The sequence below is a fragment of the Leopardus geoffroyi genome, chromosome A3 (assembly GCF_018350155.1).
Source record: "Leopardus geoffroyi isolate Oge1 chromosome A3, O.geoffroyi_Oge1_pat1.0, whole genome shotgun sequence".
NCBI classification, from domain to species: domain Eukaryota; kingdom Metazoa; phylum Chordata; class Mammalia; order Carnivora; family Felidae; genus Leopardus; species Leopardus geoffroyi.
In genome coordinates, this window is record NC_059336.1 from 110,953,407 (window position 1) to 110,966,417 (window position 13,011).

Below are 13,011 nucleotides of genomic sequence, written 5' to 3' on the forward strand. Positions count from 1 at the left end.
TCTCTCTCTGCCCCTCCCCCATTCATGCTCTGTCTCTCTCTGTCCCAAAAATAAATAAACATTGAAAAAAAAATTTTTTTTTGGAAAAAAAAAAAAAATAAGTAGCATTTAAACTTTCCACTTATTCAAATGAGAGGGTGGCCATCTCCATTCTGCAACCCAGTGAGTTTTACTTCCTGATCTTCCCCCACTCTCATACTACCCCTGTCCTCAACTTTATTGTGGCTTACCAAGGTCCTATGCGCTCAAAAGACAATAAAGCTCTTAACCCTCATTTTTCTCCCTTTTTCCACATCTGTCAGAATATATTACTTCCTCTTCAAGCCTTTGCAACATTGCCCACGTTTGCTGCCCTTTCAAGCCTTCCCCCACGAATGTCACCCTCGTGGCATCAACATCAATATGTTTATTATTGCCAGCACTTCCTTCCGTTTATCATTTTAACTCAAAGAAATTCTAATATTTTGATACTGGCTTCTAGGGTTATCCTATTCATCTCCTTTTCACTTAATTAGCTGATTGCTTGATGTGTCTGAATCATCTTATTGGCTACATTGATCGTTTTTCACAAACTTTTTCACGTTCAAACGGAAGTTCATGCGGCGAATCAAGTTCGTTGACCAAATGCAGTTGCCATCAAGCTGTGACCGTGTGAATGACTACCTGCCTAAGATTAGCAAGAAAACTGGAAGATTGAGCTCCTGGGGCATGACTAGGAAAGATTCCAAGTGTGTCTCCATCATCAGCTGATTATTGCCAAAGACCATGTCATGTTTTTTGTTTGGATTTGCCGAGGAGAAGAGCTAACCAGCAATGCCAATCACAGGTGTTTAAAGAAGAGGACCGTCCAGTTTTTTCCTTGACAATTTATTGACGAAATCGGGAATGTCCTCAATGATGATGAGGTATGGTGCCGTAAAGCGTTCTAATGGAAAGAACACGATCTTGGGAAACAAATTGACCTGGGATGAAATTCTGACTGTGTTTATTACTGTCTGTGTGACTTTGAAAAGTTATTTAATGAGTTTCATTTTTCTCATCAGTCACTTGGGAAATGAGCACCTATAGGGTTCTGTGCATATAATAGATACTTAATAAGTCTCCTAGCATTTTTAATGATGGGTTTTTTTTAAACCTATAACAGATTCAGATATTCACAAATTCTTTGCTACTTTCAGAGCTTTTGAAACGCAGTCTAGTCTGTGGTTCTAGAATATAGTAGTACTTCTGGCTTGTGTGAAGATCAAACCCAAGTTCTTTACCTCACAGCAATTATACTCCTTACAGTCTGTACTTCTCCCCAAAGTCTGTACTTTTCACATCTGTCTCATGACTTAGGGTGTATGCTTCCCTGTAATGCAGGATAGGGCTTTTGAAGCCAGGAAGCTGGAATCACTACTCTAATTACAAAAATAAATGTCTTTCCTTGTGCTTGAGGGGCCCTGGTATGGGCAACTGGTATGCCAATACTTTCAACATAGTGTAAGTTTACAAAATTAAGCCTATGTGAGAAAATGGGATAAAGTTTTACAAACATTTTCATGAATGAGAAGAGTTGGGTTGAATCTTTTTTTTTTTTTTTAATTTTTTTTTTCAACGTTTTTTTTTTTTTTTTTTTATTTTTGGGACAGAGAGAGACAGAGCATGAACGGGGGAGGGGCAGAGAGAGAGGGAGACACAGAATCGGAAACAGGCTCCAGGCTCTGAGCCATCAGCCCAGAGCCCGACGTGGGGCTCGAACTCACGGACCGCGAGATTGTGACCTGGCTGAAGTCGGACGCTTAACCAACTGCGCCACCCAGGCGCCCCAAGTTGGGTTGAATCTTAAAGGACAAACAGACACCAGGTTTCAGAGTTAAGGGAGGGAGGGGAAGTGATTCCAAGCAAAGAAAACAGTGGCATGCCTACAATAGAGCTTGGTACGGGGGCCCCTGGGTGGCTCAGTCGGTTAAGCATCCAAATTTGGCTCAGGTCATGATCTAACAGTTTCTGAGCTCGAGCCCCGCTTTGGGTGAGATCGAGCCCTTCCAGTGAGCTTGTGCCCCACATTGGGCTCCACGTCTATGGTGTGGAGCCTGCATGGGATTCTCTCTCTCCCCCTCTCTCTGCCCCTCCTCACTCACGCCCTCTCTCTCTCTCAAAAGAAAAAAAAAAATATATATATATATATATATATATATATATATATATATATAAATCTTGGTACATAGTAGGTGTTTAATAAATGTTGTTGAAAGAAGGAAGAGAACGTGTGCTTTTGCAGTGAGAAAAACAGATGAAGTTTAGGTGACTGGATGCCTGGCGGCAAATGTTAGGACACAAAGCTAGTTAAGGTTGGGCTGGATGATAAAGACCCAAAATCTGTAGCCAAGAGTTTAGACTTCATCCTGTAGGGGAATGTTTGGAGCTTTCAGAGGAAAATAACCTCATCAGATTCATATAAAGATAACATATTGTATTGACTCTGAGACACATTTTTGAAATATTTTAACAACTCTGAATGTGGGATGCATCCTACAATTGATGGAGTGGCATAGCTTAATCGGCACTTGTTTTATTTTCTTTCTCGGTGGTATATAAAATGATGTTGCTTACGAGTTATGGCATGTGATATTTAATAAAAAGTTGAAATTACGGCAGCAGAGTAACAGAGGGACAAAGAGTGGAAGCCAGAAAGCTAGTTGGGAGACTGAGCAAATGACACAGCTAGGAGACGAGAAGCTGCCATATAAAGCCAAAGATGCCACAGTACATTTTGCAAATCCAAAATAGATGAAGAGTTCCTGAGTATAATGGGTTAAACTTACCTTTTGTATTTCCATTTTGTTCTTTGCCACATGGTTAGAACCTGAAAAAAGCTTTTAGCTTTTCATTAAAGCTGTGTTTTCTCAGATGACCAACTTAAGGATAAAGAGTATTATTTACTATCTATTAGGCATCAGGATTTGGTGAGGAAAGTACAATCCACCCAAACTGGAGGCCCCTACCCAGGGGTGGCTACTTTGTGCCCAGAGATTTCTTATAGACAAAGAAATATTTTTTAAGTGTTGGAAGAGGCTTCAGATATCTTCAGGTTCAACTCCTGCATATTATAGATGAGGAAAGTGAGGTCCTGTGGTGCCAATTACCTTACGTTTGCTGGCTCTTAGCAGTTTGCTACATGGTGGGTATAGTATGGACCCCTCCTCCACCTTCCTCAGTCTGAGCAAGTTAGTTGTTTATCTAGGTCTGGATTAGTTCTGACCCCAGGTCCGCTACTGAGCGGGTGGTACAAAAGGATCTTTTGCCTTCAATTGCCAGAATTCAGCATCAATACATTTGTTATTAGTTTTTCTTGCTTCTTTCTGACTCAGTCTACAGCTGGGATCTCATTCCTTTTGCCTGGACACCTGGCTGTCTGCATCCTAACCTCGACTGGTGAGGAGTGATGTTGTCTGGGATTGCGCTCTGTTGTCTGGACAATTGCTGCTTGGGTTCTGATGGGCGCCACCTGTCTTTCTGTGCACCAGGCACTACCGTGGCACCCTGAGGCACTTCACCTGGCCCCCAGAGTAGAGTCTCTAGAAAACTGACTGCCCCACATTACTGTGTTTTCTCTCCATCTGACTCTAGACTGTTTATATGTCATGCTAGGTGGAGTTCTGTTGAATATTCACTCCTTTCTCCCAGCCCCAAACTCTGAAACATTTATTGACTGTGAAAATCCCTTTCTTATCTCTCAAAAACAGTACACGCCAGTAGGATGTGTGGGGCTGCATACCTTCTTATCGGTTGAGCCAACTTTTGTATTCATTGGGATTCCTTCTAATTGGCTGCACCGGTTAGGCATTTGTTCTAATTAACCAGTGACCGTGCAGTTTAGTTCTTAAATATTTTTAATGTCTCCTCTGCTTCCTAGTAACCATTGGCTGAGCACATGGAGCCACGTATATGCTGAATGCTTTGCATATGTTAACTCTTTTAATCTTCATAGCACTCTCATCATATGGTATGATCAGACATATTTTTTATAGAAGAGGAAGTGAGTCTCAGAGGAATTATATAAATATCTCAAGGGCATAGGCCATGTGCGTGAGTCAGGATTCAGATCCGGGTCTTGATAACTTCATGCCTCGATATGACATTGGAGTATCCTCTATCTGGTAGAGTCTGGTCTGCTTATCTTACTCCAGGATTAGAATATCTTGCTAGGCTGTTTAGTGCTTCTGTGTCCTTCCACATAGATTAGGGCAGTAACCATTTACCTATTAAGAACGAGTTTACCCACACCTTTCTTTTTTTTTGTTAATTTTTTTGAATGTTTTTATTTATTTTTGAGACAGAGAGAGACAGAGCATGAGCAGGGGAGGGGAGAGAGAGAGGGAGACACAGAATCCGAAGCAGGCTCCAGACTCTGAGCTGTCAGCACAGAGCCCGACGCGGTGCTCGAACTCACGGACTGTGAGATCATAACCTGAGCTGAGGTGGAACGCTCAACCAACTGAGCCACCCAGGCGCCCCTACCCAAACCTTTCTGACCAGCCCAGCTTCCAGGTCTTTCCCACCCTCTCAGCATCCAACTCTCCTGCTCCACAAATATCTAAATCCTACTTGGGTGACACATAAATTGTACATCATCGTCAGACCTGTGCAAGGATTCCAACATCTTTCTCTATCCTCCTGTTGTTATATTCTAAAAGCCACCAAAGGACTAAGGAGAGAGTTCCCTTTGTTTCCTGATTTGTTTCTCACTCTAGAGCTCTCTAATTTTATTTTTTAGTTCTTCAAATGAAATGGGAGGAGTCTAAGAATATCATCAGGCCAGCTTATCTACGGAAAGAGTAATTAAACATACATTTAAAAATTGCCTCTTAGAAAGTCTGGCGGTTTAGGTTTGAGCAGGTCATGAAACTATAAAATACTGTACTTAGAATAGCTAACTTTCATTGAGCACTTAAAACGTTCTCACTTCTGTTCTAAATATGTTATAGGCACCCTCTCATTGAGTTCCCCACAACTCTATGCAGTGAGGACTATTATTTTTTTTGTGATTTATAAAAAAAAAATGTTTATTTATTTTTGAGAGAGAGAGAGACAGAGAGCGAGCAGGGGAGGGGCAGAGAGAAAGGGAGACAGAATCCCCAGCAGGCTCCGTGCTGTCAGCGCAGAGCCCGATGCGGGGCTCAAAATCACAAACTGTGAGATCATGATCTGAGCTGAAACCGAGAGTTGGATGCTTGGCTGAACCCCGCAGGCGCCCCAGTGAGGCCTATTATTATCTTCACTTTAGAGATGAGGAAGCTAAGGCACAGCACAGTGGAGTGACGTGTCCAGGTCACCCAAGTCCTAAGAAAGAATCAGTATTCCAAGACAGGCATGCTGATGGCAGAGTCCAGGCTCTTAATCAAGCCTAAGGACTACAACACTTTATTTAAACAAACATATGAAAATCAGATACACAGATGAGTATTGCTTTTCAAAGCACTAACATTATCACCTTGGGAAAATGACCCCATTTTCTAAGTGCTGCCATTTTTCAAAATATTTTTGGAATCGACCTCTGATCCAATTACAAATTTATAAGGCAGTTAGACTTGTTAGGCTCACACCGTGGTTTTGATTAAAAACGGCATTACCGGGGCGCCTGGGTGGCTCAGTCGGTTAAGGTCGGACTTCGGCTCAGGTCATGATCTGGCGGTCTGTGAGTTCGAGCCCTGCGTCGGGCTCTGTGCTGACAGCTCACAGCTTGGAGCCTGTTTCAGATTCTGTGTCTCCCTCTCTCTCTGACCCTCCCCCGTTCATGCTCTGTCTCTCTCTGTCTCAAAAATAAATAAGCGTTAAAAAAACAAACAAAAAAACGGTATTACCATGGTATAAACATAGTTCTATAAATCAATAAAATTGATGAGCCTTGCTTCCTTCAAATGAAAATACATAGGAAAGGTAACTCCCAAAAGAAGAAATGTAAATGACCAGTAAACACATGAAAAGATGCTCAACCAAATCTAGTCAAAGACATACATATTAAAATAATGAGAGAACATTTTTACCCACCAGGTTGACAAACATTTTTAATGATTGGCAATATCCAGGCTTATCAAGGATGGGGGGCATGAATACACTCATGAATTACTGGTGATAGTATAACTTGGTATAATTTTTCTGAAAGGCAGCTAACAATGCACATTAAGATATTAGCTGGGTATAGCCCCAATCCAGATATCACAATTTTAGGAATTTACTCTAAGAAAATAATTCTTATCTTAGGAACATTTCTTACTCTAAGAACTATTTTCCTAAGAAGAGAGTAAGGTCAAGTGTACAAATACCTAGCAATCAGGATGTCCATTATAGTCCTGTTCATAGTTAAGAAAATTGAAAATAAGCTAAATGTACATTAATAGAGTGCTGATTAAATAAATCTATGTAATGCAAAGTTATAGTTACTGAAATGATGATGTGTGTTAGGTCTCAACAATATGGTGTTGATTTTTTATTCTTTATTTTTTGCTTTTTTATAGTGTTGATTTTTTAAAGGGAGGTAATATAATAATATTACAATTATAATTAGTATAATAATACAATAGTATACAATTATGGTAGAATCTCATCCTATTTTTTTTTTATATCTATATCTCTCCACCTACAAATCTACAAATACAGAAAAGATATTCTGGAAAAGCTATTCACTAATATATTAAGAGTGACTATTTTTGTGTGTTAGGACTTCATGTAAATCTTTTTAATTTTATTTTTATACCGTTATCATTTCATGCAATGTATTCGCATATTGTTAAGTTTTAAGTTTACAATGTTCTCTTTATAATTAGGCAAAATTAAATCTATTTATGTTAAAAAAGTTCACTAATACCTAGCTGTATCATTCACTATCTTTACCAGACATGGTTTGCAACAATTTTGGACAGTATTTAAAATAAAAACTACACTCCCAAATGAAGTGAAGTGAGCTTGCCATTATTAAAGACATTCTTTTTTTAGGTAAAACACACACCACTCTCAAAAGTGAACTTACAAAATTGTTTCATTGAAAGAAGTGTCTCCAAATGGTGACAACATATAAGTGCCGAACATTTATTTGAAGATATAATTCTGGACTGTTTGTTGGCAAAATCATCTCGCCACTTTCAGTGTTGTGCCTCATCTACTCTGTTTGTTTACGTGAGTTTTCATAAAAAATCCGAGATAGCTGAGCCCTAAAGAAATCCCTCAGTCGGTGGAGGAACAAGCCATAATTTCTCGAGCTTTCGCATGCATCGGTAAAAGAATGCATATTTTTATTTGCTTGACCAAGCTCAGGAATCGGCAAGTCTGCTAACATTGCATTATGTGGATGGTGCCCTGAATAATACCATGTGCCCTGTCGCACAAGCTGGAGATGCGCCTGTGGAATTTATTTTATTCCTATTTATGAGGACTGCTGCACACAAATAGATTATTGTAGTGTCTGTGATTAATGGGACACCGCACGGCTGCGTGGACTTCATAAATCATTCGATGTAACGTCTGAGTGAATTTTACTTGCAAAATCAGTTTCTATCAGCTTGGTTCAAAAACTGGGTAAAAGCAGAAGGATGTGTCCGGTAGTGGGAGATTTGGGGGATCGTGTAGCAGCCAGTACTGGTCCAGTTTTATGTCCCTGTTACCAGTGATGTGGAAGAACGAGTACGTAGCACGTTAATTAAATCTGCAGATGGAATTGGAAATGTCACAAAGGCTGAGAAGGCCAGGGAAATGATACAAATTGGCCTAAATTTAGTGATAAGTGGGGGTTGAAATAAAGGACCAAAATACCACAGATCTGAGCATGTGTGCACACCTACGCACAAATCGATAAGTGATGAAAGAAATCAGTTGATTGTATAACTCTCTTAAGATCCCAAGTATCGTATGAAAACAGTTTGGGAGTAATGAGTATGAAAAAAGAACGCCTGCCTGGTTTTATTCGAAGATCAGTATTTAGCATTTTTTTGTTTTTTTAATTTTTTTTTAATGTTTATTTATTTTTGAGACAGAGAGAGACAGAGCATGAACGGGGGAGGGTCAGAGAGAGGGAGACACAGAATCTGAAACAGGCTCCAGGCTCTGAGCTGTCAGCACAGAGCCCGACGCGGGGCTCGAACACACGGGCTACGAGATCATGACCTGAGCTGAAGTCTGCCGCTCAACCGACTGAGCCACACAGGCACCCCGCATTTGTTTTGTTTTTAAAGTAATGGGTTTATTGCTTTTTTGATACGTGAGTAGTACGTATTCATCATAAAAGAATCAGGAGCTACAGATCAGGAACAATAAAAAATATTCCTTTAATCTCATCATTCAGTGGGATATATAATCTGATCTGATTCTCATATATATATATATATATATGAGAAAATGAGATCATATTGTATATTCAATTTGGTATTCAATTTTATTTGTGTAAGAATACCTCTTTTTTTCAAAGGTTGGTTTCATTTTTTTTTTTTTTTTTTTTGGTAAATGTTTATTTATTTATTTTGAGAGGGAGAGAGAGGGAGTCCATGACAGTGGGGGAGGGGCAGAGTCAGAGGGAGAGAGAGAATCCCAAGCAGGCTTCGGCAGTGTCAGCGCAGAGCCCAACGTGGGGCTCAATCCACGCCCCTGAGATCATGACCTGAGCCCAAATCAAGAGTCAGAGGCTCAACCAACTGAGCCACCCAGACACCCTTAAAAGGGTAGGTTCTTGAGAACTCTGGTCTATATCTACATTTCTCAGGCTCATTGAATTTATTCCCTTCAATCTCAGTAATTAGAAGCTCTGAGAAAAATGACACAAGGCTTATGTTTGTAAAGGCTAAAGCTGGAGAGAAAAAAAAGAAAGGAAAGAAAGAAAGAATTTTTTCTTTGAATACTCTGCCTGCTCCTCGGAAATCCCTTACACCAACAGCTCTCCATCAGTTTCTCTTCTCTCTCAGGGGTTAGCCTTTCACCAAGAGCACAGTCATGGAATCCCCACCCCACCCCCACATTTCCTGGCTTTATGGCCACACTGGCCCACTGATCCTGGGAATTACCGGCACTTCAGCAGAATCACTATCATGAACTGAGGAACACTCCTATTTCCAGAAACAATTAAGAAGGAGGAGGTGATTCCCACGCGGAAGATTATTCACAAGGGTGGAGGAAAGGAGTAATCTGAGACCAATGTCCTTGGTGGTGGAGGGGGGGGATGGCAGGAGGGAAGGAGGAAAAGACGAGACAGGGAGAGGGGGCCGAAAGAAGAAAGGAAAAATAATGAAGAAAAGTTCTGCTTTTTTGGCCGTGAAATATAGCTCTGAGCTTAAGACAATGGAATAAATGAAATAAAAGCCTAATTCAAGCACACACAGGCAGAATCTGAATCTTATTTCAGGTAAATGAAACCTGAAAGTGTAGGGAGATTGTCAAATCATGGGAGAACAAAGTCATTCCTGGAGTTAACTTAGGAGCCTTGACTTTGGCATCAGGTTGACTTAGGAGGCCAGCGTCCCCTTTCCCACCTCTGGGTTGTTGGTGAGGAGGGTCACACGGGCTGGCGTGGGCTCTCCGGTCCTCGCAGTGACCACACAAGAGGGAAAGGGCCGTGGTGGGAGTTCCTGAGACACCAGTTTCCATTTTTCCCACCAACCACCTGGCTGTCATTAAGCACTTGCTGTCACCTCTTTGGGTGTCAGTGTTCTTAGCTAAGAAATGAAAAGCTAGCTTTGGATCACCTCTAACATCCTCTTTAATAGATGTGTGCTCCACAGCACATTAAAACTACCTTAGAGCTTTCAACCCCTCCCCCGCCCCCCATGCCTCCCTCCAGACCATTTATATCAGTATCTCTGGAGTGGGACAGGTATCAGTATTTTTATGCTCCTCAGGTAATTCCAATGTGCCTCCAAGGCTGGAAATCTCTGAACTGTACTAGATGAGTTTTGATACCTAAAACATTAAGAAAAATAATAGCTAACATTTATTGGGTGCTCACTATATGCCAGAAGCACTTTACATATTATGCTTCATTTAACCCTCACAAGGACCTCAGGAATTAAAACTTGCCATTTCTCCAATCCTACAGATGCAGAAATTGAGACTTAGGGTGGTTAGGTAATTTGTCTGAGGTTACCCAGCCAGTGAGTAGTGAACCAGAATTCTAACGTAGGCAATTTGATCCTGGCACTCAGGATCCTGCCCACTAATCCATACTGAAACATGGAAATCTGAACAGCCTCTTGTAAGTGAAGTTAGGCTTTGGAAATTTTGCAGAATTACCATTTTTTTTCCATATATTGGAACGGGGCAAGAACATTTCATTCTGGTTCTATTTCCTGTCTACACTTCGAATTTTGTAATTTAACTGTAATTTTCACTCAAAGTAGGGACAATGGGGGCTGCGTTATGAAGCGTTTGTACAAGTACTGCTGTGTAATTGCCTTGGAATTGCCATTACAGACTGCTTACTATAGGCTAGCCACTATCCTAAGTGTTTTTGTGTTTGCATATACACCTGACCCTTGAACAACATGGGTTTTGATTGTGCGGGTCCCCTTATACATGGATTTTTAAATATACATATATAAATACAATACTTATATATAATATATATATAAGTACAGTACAGTATAAATAGATACATTTTCTCTTTTTTGTGGTTTTCTTAATAGCATTTTCTTTTCTGCAGCTTGCTTTATTGTAAGAATACAGTATAAAATTTGTATAATATATATAATATATATTTTAGTTGACTATGTTATTGCTAAGCCTTTTGGTCAGCAGCATGCTACCAGCAGTTAAGTTTTGGGGGAATCAAAGTTCTATGCAGATTTTAGACTGGGGTCAGGATTGATGCCCCAACCCCCACACTGTTCAAGGGCCAACTGTAATTTTCAAAGATGACCACGATATTTTGAAGTTCCTCTCCTAAAGAAGTAAAGTCCATTTCTTTACCTCTTGATTCTGCACTTGGCCATCTAACTTACTTTGGTCAATGAGACATCCGCAAAGGTGACACAAGAAAAGGCTTAAAAAGTGCTTGGGTACTTGTGTGTGACCCCTCATTTCTAGCCCTGAGAGCCCAGCCACCACACAGAGAAGTCCAGGCGACACTGCTAAATGTGGGGGATACATGGCTCTGTCGCCCAAGCCAAGTATAAGACATGTGAGTGAGGCCACCTGGGACCAACCAGCCCCAGCTGACTGCCACCTGACTTCCAGAACATGAATGTTCCTGGTGAGGCCAGCATGAGAATTACTTAGCTGAGCCCGTCGCAAATTGTCAACCCAAATTAATCTAACTATTGTTCTTTTAAACTATTAAGTTTTGGAGTTTTTTTACACGTCGAAAGCTGACTGATATGCATATATTCACTCCTTTATTTCTCATAAGACACTCTGAGGTAGATTTTGTTATTATCTCTGTGTTATAGATGAAGAAACTGAGGTACACGAAGGCTAGGTATTTTGTCCAAAGTCACAGAGCCAGGAAGCGGTTGTATCAGTGGGTGAAACCAGATAAGCTGGAATCTGTGGCTCTAGAATCCGAGCTCCTAACTTCTGTGCTATACTATACATATCTTTTAATTTTTTTAATGTTTATTTTTGAAGAGGGTGGAGGGGCAGAGAGAGAGAGGGAGACACAGAATCCGAAGCAGGCTCCAGGCTCTGAGCTGTCAGCCCAGAGCCCGACGAGGGGCTCGAACTCATGGACCGCGAGATCGTGACCTGAGCCGAAGTCAGGCACTTAACTGACTGAGCCACCCAGGCGCCCCTATGCTATACTATCTTCAGAACTCTCAGTAAAGTTCTGAATTTAAGAAAGAACAATCTTCTGGGGGTGCCTAGGTGGCTCAGTCAGTTAAGGGTCTGACTCTTGATTTTGGCTCAGGTCATGATCTCACACTGGACTGTGTGCTGATACTGCTTGGGGTTCTCTCTCTCCCCTTCTCTCCCTGCCCCTTCCCCACTTGCATTCTGTTTACCTCTTTCAAAATAAATAAATACACTTAAAAAAATTAAAAAAAAAAAAAAAAGAAAGAACAATCTTCTGTTAGTTGCATTCCTGAAAAACTCAGGATTTATTACAACGGCAAAAATACTTTTATATATTTACATATATTTACATATGTTTATATGTAAAGCAGAATTAGGTTTCAGGATGAGGTAATTATAAACAATTCTTTTTAGCAACATGAAAAAACCAAGAAGATATTTAAAAATTTTGCATGATACAAGACAATTCTTTAAGGAATTGGCCCATAAAGTGTGGGAAGCATATCGTTCTTGGGCCCTGTCTACCAAATGCCAGGAGCACCACACTTCTATGATCATTATAACCACAAAAAATTCCCCCATAAATTTTGAAAAAATGGATACTTGATCCCACTCTTAGAGAGTATGTTTAATTGGTCTAATGTGCAGCCAGTGTTAAATCTCTGGTATAAGGGAAGCCCAATTAAAAAAGCTAATAGAGATCTATGATGAAGGACAGACCCTCTCTTTCACAACCAGACCATCAAGAACGGTCGTGTAGGTTGTGCACTATACAGTCCTAACAGGCACGTAGTCACAAAGACAGTGAACCACTCCTCATCTGTCAGACAGGAACCACACACTTGCTGGCTGGCCCTAGTGAAATCACGTGTGAAAATATTATATACATATTTTAGGTGACATGGAATTTTTCCTTGAACAGCTTTCCTTAGTTGAGTAGTATTTTAAATTATTTAGACTGTATCTCTCTTCATAAAAGCCTACAATATTTGATTGCATATATTAAAAATTAAGCTTTATAAAGAATTTTTTAATTAAAAATCACACATACCCACAAGTCACAACCTGCATATCATCTCTTGTCTTTTTCTAAGACCTCCTATTATATCAGAGATAGTAATAAAACAAATCCCGAGGTACTCAAATTTTGGCAAGGAACTTCCTGAATTCGAAAGACAGTAGAATTGCAAATATTCTTGGAAAAATAATAGGCATATTACTATATTAGGGTAAATGTATATATGAAAATACTACACGGAG